The 24,662-nt window shown below is 33.8% G+C and overlaps 1 pseudogene; it reads right to left on the bottom strand.

Moving 5' to 3' along the window:
* Window positions 1–559: 559 nt before the first annotated feature.
* LOC131147208 (basic endochitinase-like) lies at window positions 560–11,002 on the bottom strand (annotated as a pseudogene).
* Between the last annotated feature and the right edge of the window lie 13,660 nt (window positions 11,003–24,662).

Genomic DNA, 24,662 nt, shown 5'->3' on the forward strand with positions numbered 1-24,662 from the left:
ACAACATGAGCAAACCCACATCTCATCCCATACACCTTCCTATCTCTCACATAATTCAAATAAGTTTTTAATATAGAACTTCCAAACTTTAATTATATGCACACATGCTAATATGTCTCCTAGGTACCCCCTTTTTTTTTTTTACAACGAAAAATTAGTGATAGAAATTATTCAAAGATGATTATGATGAAGATTTTGAAGTAAAGCTAGAACCATGATATAATTAACTAATTAACACTACATGTGCTCAGATGTCTCCTAGGAAATTTTTTCTTACAGTGAATAATTAATGATAGACATTATTCCAAGACAGTTATGATGATGATTTTGAAATAAAATGACAAATCACAATGTAATTAACTAATTAACACCTCATTTTATTTATTACTCATAATAGGCTACATATTTAGAAATTGCTTATTGCCACAGATTTCACTGTATTGCACATGCATCACATTGCCATAAACTCTTAGTACAATATGTAGCTAGCTTAAACCACATGTAACTTCAAATTAATTTGTAACTCGCTTGATCTACATGTAGCTTTGAAGTTACTTATCTAAATAGGAACCACCTCTTTTGGTCCCTTTTTCTTGAGGGTCAAACCACAAGGATGCCGGTCTGCACAACTAAGGTTGACGTTGGTGTCCGCACCTAATATTTCACAATACCTTTTGTAGTACCCAATACGGTCCTGTTCCTGCTCGCTTAAGTAGCCACCACCACATTCTATGCCACCGTTGATGATGTTGGTGCAAAGCCCAAAACCATCGTACCGACTAGCTGCAATGTTTGCAGCTGACGGTGTGTAGTTATCAATCATGACGTCATGACATGAGGGCTTTGGTGGTTGTGGAGTCATCCAAAACCAGTAAGCTGCCTCAAAAGATATGTATGGATCATTCTCCACCAAGTCTGGGTTATTTAGTAGATCATAACCTAAGTCATCCCCTGCCTAACAGTAGTTATAGTTGCTGCAAAAATTATGTTTTAGTATCACTTTGTTACAACACATTATAAAGAATGTCGGGGGTTAAGAAATTTGAATTATGTGAATAAAGTGTATTTGATTTATAATACTATATTTAATTTCTTATGTTCTAGTAATTAAATGACATAAGTGAGTTTATAAATGAGGTACTTCTTTAAACACTAACAAATAAAAAATAATATTCTAAGTTCAGATGACTACTTACTAGGAAAGTTGAATGGAACCTCGGCCATAATACTTCTTGCCAGGTGCACATGGGCATTGGTCATTAGCAACACAATAATCACCGAATTGGTTAGGAGGGATGGTGGCTCCTTCACGAAACCAACAATAACCCCATGAATATCGACCATCTGGTGCACCTTCCCATCCTCCTGAATTTATCCAATAATTGAAGACATCGATTAATTCATTAGTACATAATACAATTTTTTTTAAAAATATTTACCCAAATGTGCATGAAATTTGAGAATTATTTTTTATTGTTTCTCAATTTTTTTGTCAATATTAAAAACTAATATTAGAAGATGATATTTTTATAATTATTAAAAAATTAAAAATAGGACCCTGAAGTATACGTTTAATTTCATTTCAGTGATTAAAAACATATAATTTATGACTTCTTTGACAAATAATTGACTTGCTGCAAGTAAATCAATGAGCGTGTGATAGGCACAGTGTGTCCCCTGGAAGCGTACACTAAAAATAACAAGTTTTGGGACGGGCGTGTTCTGTTTGTTTTCAATTTTTTTTTTCTTTAAACATTGAACCAAGAGAGGAGTTTGGGGACGGGCGTTTTGTTACTTAATTTGGAGACTTTAGATATTAATTAAGTTGTCTTGAAGTCGGCCCATTAATTTACCACATTTTAGATATGAAATGGCAGAAATGCAAACTGATCAATTGTATAACCTGTGGTTTCATGCGAGGTTTGGGCCAGAAACGCCGCAACCTCCCGTTTCCTAGTCTCTTCGTCACCGGCGTTTGCAAATTCTTCAAACCTGCCGGCGGCTTGGATAAAAGCATCGTAGGTGTAGAACGCCCCTACGCACGGTGACGTAGCACGGTGCAGCAAAAGTTCGTTGAAGAGATCTTCGCTAATGATGGACTCAAGGGCCTGGCTGCTGGGGGATGGAGCACGGGGCGGCGGCGGAACCTAGGGAGGTGGCGGAGGGATTTGGTAGGCCCATTTGGTTTGGCGAGGGAAAGGGTCTGTGGTGGTATTTATACCTTTTTTATTTCTTTCTTTATTTTGTCTTGTTTTGTTTTTTTCTTTTTCTTTTTCTTTTTCTTTTCTCTTGGAAGAAAAGATGGAAGCAAGCGGCAAAGGACAACACAATTCATATAGTAAGTGTGGCATGGGGTGGTAAGGAAGAGTCGAAGATATGTGTGCCCATGTGGTATTGTGGGAGGAAGAATGAAAGAGTGAAGAACTAGTCTGTAGTGAAGCTTAAAAAATTTAGTTAGATGATGATGAGATAAAGTGGTCCAGAAGAATTATTTTTGTAATTTATGCCCCAAAAATGATGGATGAAACTTAAATCTGGAATTGAATATTTTGGCGGTTTAGACCTAACAAGTATTGTTGAGAAACAGATTATTTATTATGCTTAACTGTTTTTCGTCCAAATTGGAAACTTTGCGAGGGTTTTTCATGTTATTTTTTGTCTACATTTCCCGCCTTTGTTTTGTTGTCTAAGGGGATGTCTTATCATTGAATCTTGCTTTAATTTTTTCTTCACTCAACTAAATTCTTTCTTTGAAAACAAAAAGCGTTTAGTCTCACAAGAGTTTTTCAATGGTGACATTGATGTTGAGATTTGGAATTATATGGGAAATATTGAGTTTATGTGCTTAGGTAGGCTATTTCACAGGGCATCTGAAGATAGGAAGACAGCAAAAGGCTTATTAGTAACCATATATAGGATCAAGATAAATATTCATAACGCACGCGTGCAAACATGGGGAGGGAGAGTTTTACAAACTATCGAACTTATGAGTTACACTATGGAAGTTTAAGGAGAGAACTTTTCTTCCCTATCATGACATATTTGCATAATTTTTTTTGCCATTAAAAGTGCTGACATTAAGTCAGTAATTATGTTAATTTCTTTCCTCGTATTTAATTTAGATTATATCATCTTGCTTCGTCTTTCCATTGGTCCCTTGTGCCTTTGTCAGGCTGTAATTTTCTTTTTTTTCCCCTTTTATTAGAAGAATGACACAAGTTCATTACTTCATTGCCCCCTTCCCCTTTCTTTTTCTTTTTCTTACATAGTCAGGGCTTATGTTGTTCAGCAAAGTTCTCTTATGTTGATAGTATTGGCATTGCAGGCATTGCTACATTCATTTCAGTAGGAAGGTAAATAAGAAGAAGGTTGTGGAAGGTCTGGAAGAGACTTGAAAAGCTTTTGATTTCATGCTCAACTATGTTGGTTGGTTGTCTTACTTAAGCCTTTTTTTTTTTTGGAAAATTGTAGCAACTTTAGATTTTTTGATGGTTTAATGTAAAATACAATCTCCCGGAGCAAACATAAGTGGATTAAGAACTCTTCTGACATCTAAACTTGGCTTATAGTCTATTTACATGATGATTATTTGAATATTGACACTACAAAAAATCAGGGTATTATTGAAGAATCTAATCCGTCACTAATACTCATAAATTCGTCATTAATACTATTAGTGACGAATTTATAAGTATTAGTGACGATTTTAAAATAGTTGCTATATCTACCATTACTACTAATTTTTAGTGATGAATTCAAAATTTCGTCACTAATAATGGAATATTAGTGACAAATTATAATCATCACGACAACCCTAATACTGTCACTATAAATTCTAAATCGGTTCAGTTCAAATTCGTCACTAATAGTATAGTACTAACGAAGGATTTGAATCCTTCACTAATACTTCATTATTAGTGACGAATCTAAAATTCGTCACTAATACCTTACTATTAGTGACGAATTTCAATCATTCACTAATACCCTACTATTAGTGACGAATTTGAATCCTTCACTAATACCCTACTATTAGTGACGAATTTCAATCCTTCACTAATAATTAGAAAAATTTAAAAACCTTTAATATTAATTTTTTTAATCATCAATTCATATAAAAATCTATAATTACATTTTTGCATACATAACCTAAAAGCACAATTACTACAAAATTCGTAAATCATTCAATATTTCGAATTCATATACAAATTCAATTAAAATAAAGAAATAACATCTATTCAGATAACAAAAAAAATTTAAGAATATTCAAAATTCAAATACAAATACTAGTACAAATTCAAACTAAAATAAAAAAATTTCATTTGTACAAATAACAATAAAAATTACACATAAATAATCAAAAGTTGCATCTGATGACTGTAGTGCATGCATGCATGACTTCGTACTGATGTTATGACTGCCGCGAACCCTACAAATTAAGAGTCATTAAAAAAAAATTAGTATACAAAATGGGGAGTTGGTGCTCAGTATAATAAGGAAAAATAATTATATGATATAACAAATTCGCAAAAATTTTATAATCATGCATATTACACAATTTGTATGGTAGTAATATCAATAATGAAAAAAATAATATCAGTATTTAAAGCTAAACACTGAGTTCACATATTTCCATTGAATTGCACACTTGAAAGGTATGCTATAAAGTCGAAGGGATAAAAGGGTCTTTTGAATAACCATAAGAAGATACACACACAACTATACTTGCAACTACTTATATATATTTTGTGTAATTACCTTTTAATTTGTTGAAAGATAAAACCGAGTGAATTCATTAATAAACAAAGTTCAAGTCAGACGCCTGAGGATATAAAAGTGCATGAAGATCGAAAATAGGAAGCCAACAAGGCAATAAGCGATCATTGTATTCACCACAATTGGTGAGATCTCCAAACTCAAAGGCCTAAGAATACGAAAGTGAAAACAATTTTTGTTGATAGGTGGATTAGTATATTTACAATGGGAATTTAAGCTATGTGCTTAATGGCATTGTAATGTATATTGTATAAGTTTGGTCATTGTTATGTACAACTTGCTAATACAGGGCAAGGGTCTCAGCCAGAATGGAATGAGAATTTTGTATTCACCATAACTAGTAAGGTCTACGAACTCTGGATGAAGATATAGGACAATGATAATACTACTCAAGATGATTTTGTGGGAGAAGTAATGTGAGTTGCAATTTATTATCAGTTGTTTTTTTTTTTTTTTTTCTTTTTCATTTTATTATTTGCTTAAAGTACTGACTTGGTTGCATCCTACCTCTTTATGCATTATACCTGCTACTTGGCTTTTCACTTGTAAATATGAGATTCAAAGATTGTGAACCATGGGTGTTTGCACATTGCCCCTTGATCAGTGCACTACCTTAAATTTTTCATACCAAATGAAGTTTCAGTATAGTTGCTGAGATTACTTTGACTAAAGATGCTTAAAAAGGGGACTATTTAATGAAATCACATAATGACTGTTCTTTAGATTTTTCATTACCTTCAATTTCAGAAAACACAAACAGTATATAGGAGAAATCACATTCTCCAAACCATAAATGTCCTTATTGTAAAATGCATTGTAGCCATTTAGTTTCAATGGGAGTTTTATATATCCCGTGAGTATTATTTTGTATAGCATATATGATTCTTGACTAGTCATTGTAGGAACTAAACAATAAATTTGCCTCTAACACTTGGCTTAAACATGCTCATTTGGCTTGGCGTACAAGTGTCATAAGTTACTTGCAGTGTGTTTTGCATCTTGTGAATTTGTATACAACTTGAAAAAATTATATGGAATGGTTGTTCTTAATAATCATGATTCTTGAAAGCATTTCCAGCAATTATGAAATTTGATTTATGTTTTAAATGAATCATTCTTGGTTGCATAGCTTGCTTGACTTCAATTAATTTTCTTGGCAACAATAGATAATAATAAAAATATAAATTGGTAATAATCCACCATCCACCATCACTTTTATTAGAAGATAAATAAAAATCTTAGTTTCTAGATTATTATTATTATTATAAAATATCACTATCTTTTTTTTTTTTTTTTTTTTGTGATAGTTTTTAAAGTATTTTAGGCATGTTTTGTCATGAATGCTTCTTTAAATGAACTACGTCTACATTGCCTCATTTCTTATGATTCCTAACTTTCACTCATCCTTTCAAAAATATTTCAACATTCATTTTATCATAATTATTGTTGTACATGGTTTTTTTCTGGAAAAATTTTAACGAAATTTCGATAGCATGCTGTTTGTAAAGTGGACATTTTCTAATAAAACTTGTACCTGATAGGTTCAAATAAGTCATTTACAATTCAGTTCAAAGTACACGAGAACCTATATCCACTACCAGCATGCAATACACATCAACTACATCAGCCATGCTAGAGGCATTCTAGACTAACATGCAATTAGGTAGCAATTTACAAATCACAATAAATAATCTATCCATTAAATTAAAAATATAAATAGCAGAGAACAATGGATAGTATTGAGTTCAGTGTAGTGAACGTATATTCATCTAGGCATATGGCCATGAATGTTATGAGATGATGAGAGCATTTAATTTAAAGAATTATGAAGATGATGCTCTGTCCGAGTTATGTATATATTCAACTTATGCCTTTTTATAATTTTCAAATCCCTAGGCAAGTGTTTTTAATATTTTCAATAATTTAGGCTCAACAATGAACACTTTATGCTTACCAGACAAAAAATATAGTCATGAATGTTTCTTTAAATGAACTACGCCGACATTGCCTCATTCTTATGATTCCTAACTTTCACTCATCCTTTCAAAATATTTTAACATTCATTTTATCATAATTATCATTGTACATGATTTTTTTTTTGGGAAAATTTTAACAAAATTTCGACAGCATGTCGTTTGTAAAGTGGACATTTTCTTATAAAACTTGTACCTGATAGGTTCAAATAAGTCATTTAGAATTCAGTTCAAGGAACACGAGAACCTATATCCACTACCAGCATGCAATACACATCAACTGCATCTGCCATGTTGGAGGCATTCTAGACTAACAGACAATCAGGTAGCAATTTACAAATCACAATATATAATTCATTCATTAAATTAAAAAAATAAAAAATAGAGAACAGTGGAGAGTATTGAGTTCAGTATAGTGAATGTCTATTCATCTAGGCATATGGACATGGATGTTATGAGATGATCAGATAATTTAAAGAATTATGAAGATGATGCTCTCTATGAGTTATGCATATATTCAACTTATGCCTTTTTTTCTAATTTTCAAATCCCTATCCAATTGTTTTTATTATTTTCAATGATTTAGGCTCGGTAATGAACACTTATGCTTACCGGATGAAAAATATAGTCATGAATGCTTCTTTAAATGAACTACGCGTACATTGCCTCATTTCTCTTGATTCCTAACTTTCACTCATCATTTCAAAAATATTTTAACATTCATTTTATCATAATTATCATTGTACATGATTTTTTTTGAGAAAATTTTAACAAAATTTTGGCAGCATGCTGTGTGTAAAGTGGACATTTTCCCATAAAACCTATACCTGATAGGTTCAAATAAGTTATTTACAATTAAGTTCAAGGCACACGACAACCTATATGCACTACCAGCATGCAATACACATCAATTGCATCCTCCATGTAGGAGACATTCTAGACTAACATGCAATCAGGTAACCATCCACAAATCACAATATGTAATCTATCCATTAAATTAAAAATATAAATAACAAAGAACAGTGGATAGTATTGAGTTCAGTGTGGTGAAAGTCTATTCGCATATGGACATGAATGTTATGAGATGATGAGAGCATTTAATTTAAAGAATTATGAAGATGATGCTCCCTCCGAGTTATGTATACATTCAACTTATGCCTTTTTCTAATTTTCAAATCCCTAGCCAAGCTTTTATAATATTTTCAATGATTTAGGCTCGACAATAAATGCTTTATGCTTACCGGACGAAAAATATAGTCATGAATGCTTCTTTAAATGAACTACGCTTGCATTGCTTCATTTTTTATGATTCCTAACTTCTACTCATCCTTTCAAAAATATTTTAACATTCATTTTATTATAATTATCATCGTACATGGTTTTTCTTTGGGAAAATTTTAACAAAATTTTAGTAGCATGTAGTTTGTAAAGTGGACATTTTCCCATAAAACATGTACTTGATAGGTTCAAATAAGTCATTTACAATTCAGTTCAAGGCACACGAGAACTTATATCCACTACCAGCTTGCAATACACATCAACTGCATCCACCATTCAGGTGGCATTCTAGACTAACGTGCAATCAGGTTGCAATTTACAAATCACAATATATAATCTATCCATTAAATTAAAAATATAAATAGCAGAGAACAGTGGATGGTATTAAGTTCAATGTAGTGAACATCTATTCATCTAGGTATATGAACAAGAATGTTATGGGATGATGAGAACATTTAATTTAAAGAATTATGAAGATGATGCTCCCTCTGAGTTATGTATATATTCAACTTATTCCTTTTTCTAATTTTCAAATCCTTGGCCAAGTGTTTTTAATTTTTTCTATGATTTAGGCTCGGCAATGAATGCTTTATGCTTATCGGACGAAAAATATTGTCATGAATGCTTCTTTAAATGAACTATGCCTACATTGTCTCATTTCTTATGATTCCTAACTTTCACTCATTCTTTCAAAAATATTTTAACATTCATAAGGTTCAAGACGTTGCAATTTGATGATTTTGAGAAAAATTATATAGCAAAAATGTAAACTAAAATAATGTTTAATTTTATTCCATTCCTTACCATTCTTGCATACCAAACAAATTATAAAATTTTTCTCAACAAATTACATTCTTTCATGGCCACTATACCATTCCCATTCTATACTATTTGAAGAACCAAGCTCCTAACAATGAACTTATTCTAAATCAAGCTAACGGCTCATCAACAAACATAAATTTCTACATCTCCTCACTCCAGATTATGAATTTATTCAAATCAAGCTAATAGCTCACCAATATATATATAAAACTTTCTACATCTCCTTGCCATGTAAACCTACAGTGTTTGCAACTACTGGCACATTTTCTATGCTTATATGACACACAAGATCTTGAAAAGGAAAAACTTAATCCTATATTTAGGAGCTTCCACTTCAGAATTTGGATTTCAATTCATATGAATTAGAATAAAATGTTATATAAAACAACATTTTCATCCAAATCTATACAAATTTGAATTGACTGCCCCAAACACATGATTCAAAAACACAGCCTTAGCATTCAACAAAACATGATGCATCCACCTGTGATCTACAACATGACATACCTTAAGAGTCACAATCTGCAACCTACCCTACTCTTCTAAAAAAAAATTTCAAATGGTTAGACTCGGAATCTGCAACTATTGATTTGAGAATCAAATTACGTTTTACATACCTTCCAATGAGAGGAGCCACCCGAATCATCTAGTCGAGATTGGGGCATCATTTGTTCGAACGACGCTTGCCTATTCATCATGTCTTGCAGCTAGGCTTGAAAGGTAGAGACCATGTCTTTCAATTACTGGTTCTCCATTTCCACCATCTGCATCCATCGAGCCATCTCATCAGCACGAAACTCAGCGTCTCAACGCGCTCGTTCCATGTCTGCACGAGCCACCGCACCCATGGATGATGATGTTGTTGGGGCGATGTATCCACTTCCAAGACCTATCACCCAACCCCTGCTTGTTCCCTAAGCACCTGGGAAGTTATCTAAAAATCTATCATTTGCTAACTCCCCTCTGAAACAGGTGCATCCCTCAGCTCAACCATCCGTGCCTAATTTCAGTCATGAAAATGATAAAAAAGAATAAGTAAAACTACAACTTTAATGTTTTGAATCAAGTAATAAATTAAATATTTTTTTTCACTTACATACCTGCCTTGTGCACCCTCGCATCACTCCCCCGATCGCCGTTGGTGTGTTCTCTGATAAAGATCCGACAGTGGTTCCTCTGTGCCCGTAATGGGATCATGCTACATTATCATATAAGACATCATTAGTATTATGTCATGTAATGATAAGATAGTTTTATATATAGTAATTACCTTTCAATGATTTACGAATAACCTCGATCCACTACAATGCGTCGTAGGGAATTTGCTGCGGTTCGCGACATTTATTTCACATATGGCCTACAAGGAAGATGTAATGACGATTTATTAGCAACATCATTGTGAAAAATTAGTGATTATAATACAAACACATCACCTGATAGTGTGGGTCGCGGAAATGGCGACACACCACCTCCCAATCCTCTTGGGATATCTTATCATATGGTCGCGCTTTTGCTTCATATCCCATCGCTCAAAAATGCTCGCGCATTTTTGAGTGATAGCTCTTAAATTTATTGCACAATTGGATGTCGACCGCCCTCTTCACATGGTTATCCTTGAGGATGTCCATATCGAACTCCTCCTACATATATAGGTAATACAATTAGAATATTAGACAGTTGTTAATTGGCTAGTGTATTAAAAATAAAAAAAAATATTTAATTTTTTAAAAAAAGGGTTTGGGATTACTTACCAAAATGTGCATGTAAAGAAGCATGCGCTGCTCCTGAGTCACCTACGGCCACCTAAAGGCTGTGACTAGAGCATATTGTCGGCAAATAATGCTGAGCTCCCAGGTCCACGATGTGCACCAATCATTAAGCAAGGCGGTGTAGCTTAGAGGAATGTCGATCCGAATCTACTACTTTGTCCTCTCCAGGTGCTTCTTCAGCGACATGTTCTTCGCTGCACTACGGCTTGACCTGATAGTGGATCTAGATGCTGAAAACATAGTTAAATTAATAACAAAATTACAATCATACACATGAATAACTAACATCAATAGTTGAAATGTAAATAAATTAATCGTATCCTTATCAACACTGCTAATCATGATCGACAACTCACCCTGTGCATCAGTTGCATAAGTGGTATCCATGTCCGGCCGAGGTGCCGATGGCTTAGACAATGGTGCCGCCGCATTAGGACCAACGGGCTCCGCCGGTCTCGAGGATGCCGAATTATCCCCATGCGATGTAGTCAAGTGCTTGGAAGGAAGTCAGCCACATCGACCTCTTGGTGCCATATCTACAAGTTATTAGACAAGTAAATATAAGAAGTACGAATATTAGATGGATGCATAATACATATATTGTAAATTATTTACACATTTCAGATACATAGTGACAAACATAACATGCTTACCCCCCTATACATCCTCAATATCAGTATCATCCTCACTTTCTAAAGTGTCTTCCTCTTCAGTACAGTACTCGACCCCTGTTTCATCTTCCCCATCAGTTTCCTCATCGTCGATGAAGTGAACGTCTACATAAGGTTCAATTGTAATGTCAGCAGTCCCTATGTGTTCTGTTGTGGCACCATCCCTATTCAATGGTATAGGATCGGCTCCATTTTCGACAACATTGAAAGCAAATTGCACTACTGCACTAACAAATGACTCATCTTCTTGGAATGTAGCCTTACTGGCACTATTCTCCTAATCTGTAACTTCTATAACAGCATACAAACTTTAGGGAGGAATCTTTTGGGCCACTTGCCATTCACCCTTCAATTAGGTGTCTTTAAGGTAAAACACTTGTTTTGCTGCGTCTCAAGCACAAAACAGTCATTTTGATACCAGGTCTTACTAAAATTGACACTAGTAAAGTAGGCATCGGTGTTTGTCCCAGTCTTTTTTTTGCCAATGTCCCACCAGGTACACTTGAACAGGTGGATGAGTTTGTTAGCTCCATAGCTAAGCTCTACAATGTCATCCAACACACCAAAGTAGTCAATTTCTTCATCTCTTTCTGTGCCTAGCACCACAACCCCACAATTTTGGGTTCTTCTATGTAGTTCGAGGGACTTTGTATGAAATTGTAACCCATTGACAATGCAACCGTTGTAGCAGTTAACTCGTTGATCGGGGCCACATACGAACGCATACAAATCTTTACTTATCGTTGGTTCCTTATTGTAATACATTACTTTCACCTATTAAATAAACAGGAGTTTAGAAGAATAAACCGTCAATAGTGAAAACATACATTGTTTCTCACTCAAGCAGTATTTGTTACTTACATGACTCCCAAACCAATTGATAAATTCCTTCTTATGTCCTTCATCAACATTTTGTTCATTTTGGGCTAGGAGTTCAACTTTATGTTCGCTATATGCAACAGTAGTATATGTTAATGTCAACTAAGTATATAAATATGCTTCTCTTTGTAAATACAATGCAAAGTAAGGAGTTTGGAACCACATACTCAATATATGGAACAACTTCATCATAATTATTGAGGACGTAAAAATGAGCCTTTTGTAGGTCATCCATATCAATGAAATCGTAAACTCGTGCACTGAGAGGCTGAACATTTTCTCAAAATATAAAGCTCCTTGGTTCTTCATTTTCGGCATTAATATCATGAATGTCTGCATTTCGCTTCTCACGAGTGAACCTTGTGTCGATATCATGTAGATACATTGAGCAAAATGCATGACATTCACTATCAATGTATGCTTCAATGATTGAACCTTACGACCATGCCTTATTGCGCACATACCCCTTCAAAGTGGACAAGAATCTGTACATTTTACATAACATTATTGACTTGTAAACACAATAAATAAAAACAAGAAAATCACGTGACCATTATACAAGGATTTTATAATTTACCTCTCAACAGGATACATCCAATGATATTGAACAGGTCCTCCAATTATGGCCTCCCTTGGTAAATGGATGGCTAGGTAGACTATCACATCGAAGAATGCTGGCGAAAATATTTTCTCCAACTTGCATAGTATGATTACGATGTCACCCTCTAACCGTTCAAGTACATTTATGCTCAATTTTTTGGAGCATAATTGTCAAAAAAATATTCCCAGCTCAATCAACAACAAGCGAACATCTTCAGTCAAGTGTCCATGAAGGAAAATAGGTAGAACTCGTTATAAAAGGACGTGACAGTCATGAATTTTCATTCCTAGCATCTTCCATTCCTTCATGTTTTTGCACATCGAGCTATGTTCGATGCATATCCATTAGGGAACTTTACTATTTTTAACCATTCGAAGAATTTATTCTTCTCATCCTTCGAAAATGTGTAACAAGCTGATGGTATGAGAATTTTGTCTCCATCATGAAACAGGTGCAACTAAGGCCGTATTCCCATATCTTCCATATCTCGAAGAGCATTTACGGTGTCCTTTGTCTTCCCATTTATATCAAGCAATGTGCCAATGACATTCTCATAAATATTCTTTTCGATGTTCATAACATCCAAGTTGTGGCATAGTGGAAGATTTTTTCAGTATGGCAACTCAAAGATGATGCTTCTCTTTATCCAATTCAACTCCTACTCAGCGCGTCTTCTTTTTCTACTGGTCGGTGGTTTCCCAAATTTCATATCTCCGATCAACCTTATCTAGTTTAAAATCTCTTCCTCACTTAGTTGCTTTGGTTGCGACCTTCATTCAGGTTTTCCATTAAAGCTTCTGACGCCACGAGTCCTCCAAGGTTGTCCAATTTGTAGAAAACGACGATGACACATAAAGCATAACTTGTAGCCATGCTTCAAGGATAAGGACCTAGCATCCTTATTACATACTAGGCATGCTACGTAACCTTTTTTGCTCCAACCTGACATGTTGTCGTAAGCAGAGAAATCATTAATTATCCACAAGCCTACAGCATGCATCTGAAATATTGTCCCGGTTTCCACATCGAATGTATCCACTCCTTTTTCCCATAGTTCTTTCAAGTCATCAATTAACGGACGCAGGTAAACATCAATATCATTACCAGGTGCGCTCGATCTAAGAATAAGCAGAGACTTATAAATGAAAGGTTCTTTCATACATCGCCATGGTGGCATATTGTATGGCATCATCATAACTAGCCACGTGCTATATGGGTTGTTCATGTTACCGAAAGGATTGAACCCATCTAAAGCAAGGTCAAGTCTGATGTTGCAAGGATCACTAGCAAATCACGGATGCATTTTATCAAAATCGGCTTAAGCTTCGGAGTGTGCTAGATGGCTAAGGGTGTTTCCATCTTGAAGACGTTTCTCTTGATGCAATCTCATATCTGTAGAAGTCTTTTTGCACATATATAATTGTTGCAGTTGTGGGATTAATAGACAATATCGTAAAACTATTTTAGGGATCTTTTTACCCTTCTTTTGATTAGTTATATACCTTAGTTCACCACATTCTAGGCACTCGTTGGCATTTTCATGTTCACCATAAAAGAGTGCACAATCATACCTACACGCATGCATTAGAGTGCAACCAAGACCCAATTCACACATGTATGTCTTCGCATCATAAAAAGACTTGGGAAGTGTTTCGCATCAGGTAGTGCCGCCTTAATAAGGCTTAAATTCATGTTGAATGCACTCTGATATAACCCATGCATTGTCCTTGCATTAAGCAACTTTATCAGAAACTATAATTTTGAGAACTTTTTACAATTTGGATATAGGGGAACCCGTGCATCCCTCACGAGATTAGAAAATGGTTTATCGAGTCTATTCAATGTACTAGGCTCGCAAGGCACGATACCTTTTGAAGTAGATTCATTACCAGTATGTGACACACCGACATCACCCATGTCCATTGCAATCTTCCTTTGCAAGTGACCTAACATTTCAATTACCCCTTCCGAATAGGTATCACCACCTACTATATTTGCCTCCTCATCTTCATCGTTCTCATCATCACTTTGAACAGCGTAAACTTCACCATGGAACACCCATGTTGTGCACCTTATCTCCATTCCAAAGTATAATAAATGTGAATGGGCCAAATCAATGTTTTTGAATGTTATGTTCTGGAATTTCTTACAAGGACACCTTATTCTACTGGCTTTGTGTGCACGAGGACGCACGAACTCTATAAAATCATGTACCCCTTCACATATTATGGCAAAAACCTACCCTGAGCGTTCATCCAACTCTTATCCATGTTCATTAATTACCCTATAACATGTTTAAGTAAATGGCGTTATTTTTCTGGTTCTCATAATGTTCATAACGTATGCATCATGAATCCTATAATCAACCACCATACTCTAAAGGGTACGGATCCTATCCCATTCAGGAATGTTGCATTTACATTGCGATCAATCACTTAAATTCCTTTGTCGTAGTCGTTATAAATTTCGGCAGCATCTCCCCATGTCTTTCCAAGTACACGAGATGGGGGAAGTGAACATGTTGCTAGTTTTCCATCTCTAACAAATTGTCATGACACCCCACTATGCACCCAGAAAACACGAGTAGAGACCTTCTCGAAATATATAATGACAATTGACAAAGCGTGAACGATGACAACAATGTAAATACAACTTCCTGAATTGTCCACATTGGACAATCCAAGAATGGTTGAAATACAAACATTACTAATCGTAAGTGAAACAAATAATTAACATGTTCAAGTGATTATTAGTTAACATAGTATGACTAATAATCAATTGAAATATAACAATTGATTTGTCTTATATGTACGATTAGGTATGAATGTATAGTAACCGTTCTTGGATGGGTCTAAGCTTCAATGAATACATGAAATGGCAGTAATTAATTTAGAATTTTACTTCATATGGCATTTAGTTCTTGACCTTTCACTGTACACTTAAGATTGTTGTTCTTAGCCAAGTCTTTTTGATTTTCAATTATAAGCCTAAGATTGCCTCTTTTATTATGAATTTCAACACGTGAGAGGGGCGAGTTAAAATGGCTCAAAGTTTTAACTGATTATGCATACATTTCTTTGTACATAGTTTTATTATGGAAAAACTTTAACAAAAATTCGGCAGCAAGCCGTCTGTAAATTGAACATATCCCAAAAAATTTCTACACTAAAACTTGATAGATTCAAGCAAACAAATCAAAATAATACATATCATGTAGATACCAGTCAGTTTGAGCATGCGAGAACCTAAATCTACTACCAGCATGCAATTCGCAATGTACTGCATCAGCCATGCAGTTGGCGTTTAACAAAAGCATGTATTTCAGTAGTTCAATTTACAATGGAGATTAAATTCAATGAAAGAGGTGATCAATAGGAAGTCAGTGGTTCCCCTTGTGCACAAAGTCAAGGCATCATGATTCATTTCATTGTGCCATAATTCCTTTTCTAAACATTCTTTAAAATTGGAGAATGCTATCTAGTCTTAGCCACTAATGGAGTAAATGATGGGCTAAAGATTTTTATTTTGACATGGTGTAGAATGTGGCCCGTTGACACTGTCATTGTATGACTGAATGTCTATTGATAGTAAATATGTGTTATACATATATGTATATAAAGGATCACTCTTTACATTTCTTGTTGAGAAGAAAATTTTTGGTGGAATGATGAGAGGAGATGCCCAAATATAATTTTAAAAGACATAAGAGGAGTTCACCTATTCTAGTTTGGGGTATACATTTTATCTAACATTTGTAATATCTTTGCTTTTATTTTATTTTATTAAAAGAAGTAGATTTTTTCGATCCAAATCTTGACCTATTTAAAATCAAATTTAAATAGATTTTCGTTTTAAGTTTAAACTTTAACACACCTAAAATAAATTTTATAAATGTAATTTTATCTAACAAATTTTGGTTGAATTTATTTTCCTTTAGGAGTGTTTTGTGTTGCTTTTAAGATATTGGAATATTTTTACTACAAAATGATCTATAAATGTATATATTTATATTTAATGTTAGCTTATTTTATTTTTTAACAAAATAGTAATTTTTTCCTTAAATTACTGTAAAAGGCACTTCCCTCTTAAGTCACTATGTGCATACCTACAAGAGGACTAATGGATCATACCAGAGCTAGTCATATAAGTACTGAATTGGGTACTAAAGTACTCCTTAGCATTGTCACTACAAAGTATCCTGACTGGCATATTAAATTGAGTCCTTATTTGGGAACAGAAGGCACAAAAGATATCAAACAACTCAGATCCGAAAAGCACGCTTCTTTCGCCTAATTATTTCACATACAAAAATTCATGTAATTCCATAATGCACAACTCATTCCCAAGCCAAGAAAAAATATGATGAACTTCGTATAATTTGCTAGTAATATTTCACATACAGTAATATTTTCATAATTATTTTCACCTAATTATTTAACATACAGTAATATTTTCATAGCATGATGTATATCCTCATATACTGGGAAAGTGAATTGTGAAAGCATGGATTTTAGAGGGATGGCCAAGAATGACACATGTTAAAATAACACATCTAGAAAGCATTTGAACTATGCTTAGTAGCTTCCCCTATTTCATAATTTCTTCGTTCTCTTTGGAGTCTCTCATATATATGTTTCTAATTTCCACTCCCAAAGCTTAAAAGAATTTTTAAGACCAGAAGACGGAGGTCACTAAAGCTATAGTCTAAAGGCTCTGATACTTCAGTACTAAATTCTTTGGTAATCAAATTATATTGATGTTAGTAGCCATTCCTTTTTAAAAATTTTTATATCATATGCATAGGGGCACAGATTGAGCTACTTCCGTATACTTCCAGAACACCCCTCATTGTTGGTTTTTTTGCATTTAACAAAATCATTTTAAAATTATACATATATTCCAGAAAGGAGATGATGATCAGTATAATGAATGCAATAACTAATTTAATCTCCTTCCCCAAGGTCATGCTTCAAGCACATCTTTCTTTTTAAAATCTTTTCAAGAACATCTCTCTCTCCCTCTCAACACACACACACACACACACACACACACACATTTGAGAGATAAAGTGGTTTTCATAGCTAGAAACCACGGCGATGCAAATTATTTTAATATAGTGCAACTTTTCGGATTTGTTCATCCATGGTCACGGTGGGCATCCAAGATCTACCAAGAAACAGGTTTCTTTATTTAATTATCTTTATAGAAGAACCTTCTCAAATTATATTAAATAATGACTCAAATTAGAACAATTTAATTTTTGTAAGAAAAACATTATTTTAAAAAAGTGTTTTACAATATCAAAAAGAGGATTTGATTAAATTTTCTTGATATTTTTTTATAAAATATGATTTTTGTTCCATTCTAGTTGATATTCCAATTATATTCAAATATAGTAACCACAAATTAACATTAATGTCATTCCTCCCTAGATTCCATTATGACAAACGATCCCGTAGACATTCCAAATGTATATCCTCATATATTGGGAAAGTGAAAAATTGCCCAAATTTTAATTAAAAAAAACCATAGGAGGGGTTGGGAGGTAGAGGACTTGACATCGTAGCGGCGGCGGCGGCTGCGACTATGGCTCCGAATGCAACTAGAGGCGGGGCACTTGAGGGTGAGTGGCTAGGTAGTGGCGGTAGTGGCTGCGGCTTCACGGGCAGCCGGAGGAGGGGTACTCGATTGTGACTAAGTGGGTAGGGAGGAGGAAAGAAGAGAGAAGGGAAAGGAGGGGGATCGGGGAGGGAAGGATAGGGAGAGCAATGGGAGACGAGTGGGAAAGAGATAAGGGAAAGGAGGGAAGGAAGATTGGGATAAATTTAATGTAAGGAGTAGTAGTGACGAATCCATAACCGTCACTACTAGTGGGACAATACTAACGAATCAATAAATTCGTCACTAATACTCTGAAATCAAAATTCTTATTTTTTTAAAATACGGGAAGTATTAGTGACAATTCTCAAATCTGTCACTAATACTGGGGCAATAATGACAATAATACAAATTCATCACTAATACTCTCAAATAAAAATATTGAGATTATTTTAAAATATGGGAAGTATTAGTGACGGTTCTCAAATCCGTCACTAATACTGAGGCAATGGTGACGAATATATAAAGTCGTCACTAATACTATGAAAAAAAATATTGGGATTATTTTTCAATACAGGAAGTATTAGTGACGGTTTTCAAATCCGTCACTAATAATAGGCAAATAGTGACAAATAAAAAAATTCTTCACTAATACTCTGAAACAAAAAATTTCTATTTATTTTTAAATACCAGAGTATTAGTGACGGTTTCCAAATCCGTCACTAATATTGCGCAATAGTTACGAATATATAAATTTTAAAAAAATATTTCTTTTTAAAATAATGGTAGTGACAGTTATTTATTCGTCACTAATAAATCTCTTTTAGTACGAATCTTGTTCGTCATTAATACTATACAAATCGTCGCAAATATTTTTTCGAGAAAATTTCTACGCGAAAAACTATTTCTCGTGATTTCTTTTTTGTTTTTAGTGATGAAATTATTAGTGACGGATTCAGTTTCGCCACTAATAGTTTCGTATTTGTGATAGTTCTTAAATCCATCACTAATATTGGGACAATAGTGACGAATATATAAAGTCGTCACTAATACTCTAAAAAAAAATATTGGGATTATTTTTCAATACGGGAAGTATTAGTGACGGTTTTCAAATCCGTCACTAATAATAGGCAAATAGTGACAAATAAAGAAATTCTTCACAAATACTCTGAAACCAAAAAAAAAAATTATTTTTAAATACCAAAGTATTAGTGACGGTTCCTAAATTCGTCACTAATACTGCACTATAGTTACGAATATATAAATTAATCACTAATACTCTGAAATAAAAAAATTTATTTATTTTTAAAATAATAGCAGTGACGGTTATTTATTTGTCACTAATAAATATCTTTTAGTGATGAATCTTGTTCAACACTAATACTGTACAAATTGTCACAAATATTTTCTCGAGATAATTTCTACGCGAAAAACTATTTCCTGTGATTTTTTTTTAGTTTTTAGTGATGAAATTATTAGTGATGAATTCAGTTTCGTTACTAATAGTTTTGTATTAGTGACAGTTCTCAAATCCGTCACTAATACCCACCTTTAGTGATGAAATTGAATCTGTCACTCATAATTTCGTCACTAAAAACCAGTTTTTTTTAGTGATGGAGTGCAACACATGGAAATTCCTCAAGATGTAGATGGTCATATAAGTGTGCCTGTCAGTGTGTGTACATGTGCGTGTTTGAGTTTAAGAAGAAGCAGAGAGTAAAATAATAAATCAAGTTGCTCACTTATAACTAACACGAAAAATTTATAGGTTTTAATAATTAGGTCATATAATTCTTGTCTATTTCGTTGCTGTTATTGCTATGTAAAGGCTGATTTATATATATATATATATATATATATATATATTTTCTTTTATAAGAAAATTTACTATAGAAGGAGAAGACTAGTGCAGCCAAAAAAAAGAAAAAAGAAAAAAAAAAGAAAAAGAAAAAGAAAAAAAAGATAATTATCTTCCCAAAATACATGAATAAAAGAAAGAAAAAGAAATTTGATGGATCAGATCAAAGGTTGATTCTCATATGAATACAACAACAACAAGCTTAAATCCCACTAGGTGGTATTTGTCTACATTTGTGGACATCTTCATGCACACGTATGGTTATAGGAAAAAAAAAAAAACAATACTTTTAAATTTTAATAATTTTACCTATTTAAAGTTTTCCCAAAAAATATTATTAAAAGTATTATTAAAATTTAAGTATTAATTGTTTAACCAAAAACATGAAAAAACTTAGAATTTTTATTTTTATTTATTTATTTTTTTTAATTTTTTACATTGTGGGTATAGAAACATTTTTTTCCCAAATGACAAAGGTGTCTACTTCAATAATATTTAACTTTATGCCTCTTAGAAAAAAGATATTTAACTTTATGGTTATATATATATTGCATGGATGTATGTATATATGTGTAACTGAAGCATATTAAAAATATAGTATATAAATTATAATTTGGAAAAAGGGGGGACATGGGGGTTTGGCGGTTGATTTTGGCTTCTTCTTTTTTTTTTTTTAAAGGGACCTTTTAATATTATGTGACTTAGTTTGAGTAGCACAACATAAATGGTTCAAACGGTCTAAGTTCAATCAAGTTCACTGATTTTGGCCAACTTAATTCTAATTTGTAAAATTTCTAAGTTTAGATGATTGACCAAATGGTCTAAGTTTGGTCTAATAATTGGACTAATAATCAGGTTGAACTGGCCTATCCGGTTTGAGTTTACAAACCATGATTCCATAAGATTTTTTTTTTTTTTTTTGAAAAAGTAGTTAATATCTTTGATCCTTGAAAGAATTAAAAAAAATATATATGACAATTTGAGAATCTTCAAGGCATATCCGCCTTTTTCCACTTCCCAATGCTAAGTGCACCCTGCGGATTGAGCACGAGTAGCGGGTAAGAAAAGAAAACGACACTCAATAACATGTGGCATCGCTTTCTCATAAATTAGGGTTAGATCTTCGATCCTATGTAGCGGGCCACCATGCACCACGTACGAGATTTTTGCTCTTTGAATGTGTTTCTTGTGCCAATATTGTTGGCTATTCAATGAGATTCTTTCTTATCTTATGGATGTGCAAATGGATAATAGTATAAGTGGTGGCAATTACTGCCAGAATAAGTAAATTGTTATATAATGATGCATAAATTAATAATAAAATAAATAAAGATGAGCAGAAAAATAAATGGAGACGAGACCAAATTTTACATGGTTCGGCTACACCTACTCCATGGGTCGATGGGATCAAAACTTCACTATCTCAAAAGGAATTACAAGATGATTTCAAGCCAGCCTTGTACAGAGTATCTCTCTTCTCTCTACCTCTCCTCTTCTCTAATCCTTTGTATATGTTCCTCACTTCAAGCATGCAATATGTTTATAAAAGAATGCTATATGTATGTATATTCAAATGAGAGGGAGGGGTCGGGGTACCCTTTTATAGGGCAATAAGGATGGGAAGGAATTTATGGTGGTGGGAAAATGAAGGGGTGATAGGCATTAACCCCTTATGATTTTCATAACACTCCCCTTTAGATGTCACCCATACATTAACTACTTCTGCTATGATTTTTAATGTGTCTTATTCTAATGAGATTAACTAATTTCTTAAATGTAGTAGTAGGCAAAGCTTTGATGAAAAAATCTGTTAGATTATCTCTTGATCGAATCTGCTGAACATCTATATCACCATTCTTTTGGAGTTCATGTGTATAGAATAATTTTGGAGATATGTTTCGTTGTGTCACCTTTTATGTATCCTCCTCTCAGTTTGGTTATACATGCGACGTTGTCTTCATATATATTTGTTGGAATATCCTTGATTGATTAAGGATCGCAATTTTCTTGGATATAAGAAATCATTTATCTGAGCCATACGCATTTTCTACTACCTTCATGGATAGCTAATATTTCAGAATGATTGGAAGATATTGCTATAATCCTCTGTTTTACTCTAAAATAGCATTGAATGTGTTTAATTTTATTCTAGTGTCACCGAGTAGGAGTAGAGTTATATCTTGTTAGTAAATTTTGTTGGAATTGGTGTATTCCCAAGAGGGGGTTAATTGGAATTTTAAAACTTCTTCTAAGGTTAAATGAGATATCAGCAGAATTTCGCAACCTAAGGTCTTTCTAAGCAAATACCAGTTGTGCAAATAATTATAATATGCGGAAATCAAATCATGCGCCGCATTCACAATCTATTGAATGTAACATACATGCACAGGAATATAAAGTGCAGAAAATTAAAAGCAGACACGCAATATGTTATCGGGGTTTGGCCAATACTGCTCACGTCCTCGCCTCAAGCTCATAAGCAAGAGGATTCCACTAAGTTGCTCACTTGCAGGTGGAGCAACATCATTTACAACACCTTACCAGGATGGTGTACCTAGTTCTCCTAACCAGGTTTGAACCAATCTGGTCCTCTCCTAACCGGGTCTGAGCAAATCCGAGACTATTCATAGGGCGAGTCTCCCTCTTCCGATGACCCGTTGGGAATACAACAAGTAATCAAATAAAATATTTTCCGTACAACAATGAATGCTTCTATACTAAGCATATGTGTACGAAATATGCATAATGCCCTTACATATGATATGAAATGAAGCTTAATGTGAGTATAGTGATTTTCTTACTAAAATAATCCTTAAATAAAAATATATATGATGGATGCTCAAGAATTTAAACCCTAACAAAATATTTCTCCAAATATGTTTTTCCCAAATAAAGTGCAAAAGAATCTAGGGTTTTTGCTTACAAATGAACTTGCAAAAATAGTATGTGTGAGTGTAAGCACGATTACAGTAACACTTTCCTAACATAAATTATATGTGCTCAAGTCTTTCAAAAATAACTAATATAAATTTTCTCTCAATAATATTTATCAATACAATATATGGGAGATCCAAGAATCTAACTCTCAAAAATAAGTTTTCACAAACAAAGAACAAGTGAGAGTATAAGCTTTGGATGAAGAAAATAAATGCCCAAAGATTAATCAAATGCTCTCTTCAAAATGATTTTAAAACAAGGAGTGTAAGAGAGTATAAGTAGTATGCTTTGAAAATATTGGAAGAATTTGAGGAATAAGAGGAGTATGAGCATAAAAAATTTTAAAGAATTTTTCTTAATGATTTTTACTAATCTTGTGCTAATTAAGACAAATGAGAAGGTATATATATATAGATTTTGCAAAAATTATAACCATTGGGGACATGGAGGTCATTTTAGAAAAAAAAAGTAATGATGTTTAATTAAAATTAACCTTATTTACCTGTGGTAACAAATTTACCAACCTGAGAGGTTCAGTCGACTGTATTCAGGGTTTGGTCCACCACATTGGTGAGTTCAGTTGACCGTGGCAGTTTTGAACTACATATATGATAGATCGTCTTAAGGAGATTTTGAACCCTTCGTAGGTTCGGTCGACCATGACTAAGGTTCAGTTGACCATCTTTGAGGTTCAGTCACTCAAGGCTATTTTGAACTATGAGTTCGGTAGACCAAGTTGGTAGACAAGTGAATTTTTATAGTTCGGTCGACCAAGGACGGTAAGTTCAAAACAGAACGGTCAACTGAGCAAAGTCAACGTGTTGACTTCTGACGGTTTGGTCGACCAAGGCACTTATAATGCCAAGTGTACAGTCTATCGAAAGTTTGACTTTGGTTAACTTTTTAGTTCGGCTAACCAAGGTCAAATGACCTTGCAATGGTCAGTCAACCGAGGCAAGTGAAATTCCTATTTTGCCCTTATTTTGAATTTTAACAAAATTTCCCTTTAAATTAATGAGTATGGTTTTTAAGTGAGGGATTTTTCCATGAAAGATTTTGTGTCCTGAGGTCAGATATGGTCCTTGTTTGGTTCTTTATGGTCGAGGCTTTTGAATTAAACCAAAAAATCCAACGTTGGTCGACCTTCGTTTTAGCCCTAAACTTTGACCATAACCAATTATTTATTTAAGAAAAGAGTTAATGTGAAAAGCACTAGTCCCTCGGGTCAATTTATGGCAATCTTGAGCTTATCATCCATACCATGCATGTCATGCATTTTTACAGACCAAAATGTTAGCTTTACCGTGATCCTAAGAGGGGGGGGGTGAATTGGTATTTTCAAAATTTAACACCAAGGTATTCCTCCTGACAGCAGTATGTTCACAACCCTATGGTCAATCTAGTGCAAGCAATATAAATATGACAGGAATTAAATGAAACAATTTAATTAACAGCACATGCACCAGAAGAACAATAAAGTAAGAGTGAGACACAGAAATGTTA

The sequence above is a fragment of the Malania oleifera genome, unplaced genomic scaffold (genome assembly GCF_029873635.1).
Source record: "Malania oleifera isolate guangnan ecotype guangnan unplaced genomic scaffold, ASM2987363v1 ctg558, whole genome shotgun sequence".
NCBI classification, from domain to species: Eukaryota; Viridiplantae; Streptophyta; class Magnoliopsida; order Santalales; family Ximeniaceae; genus Malania; species Malania oleifera.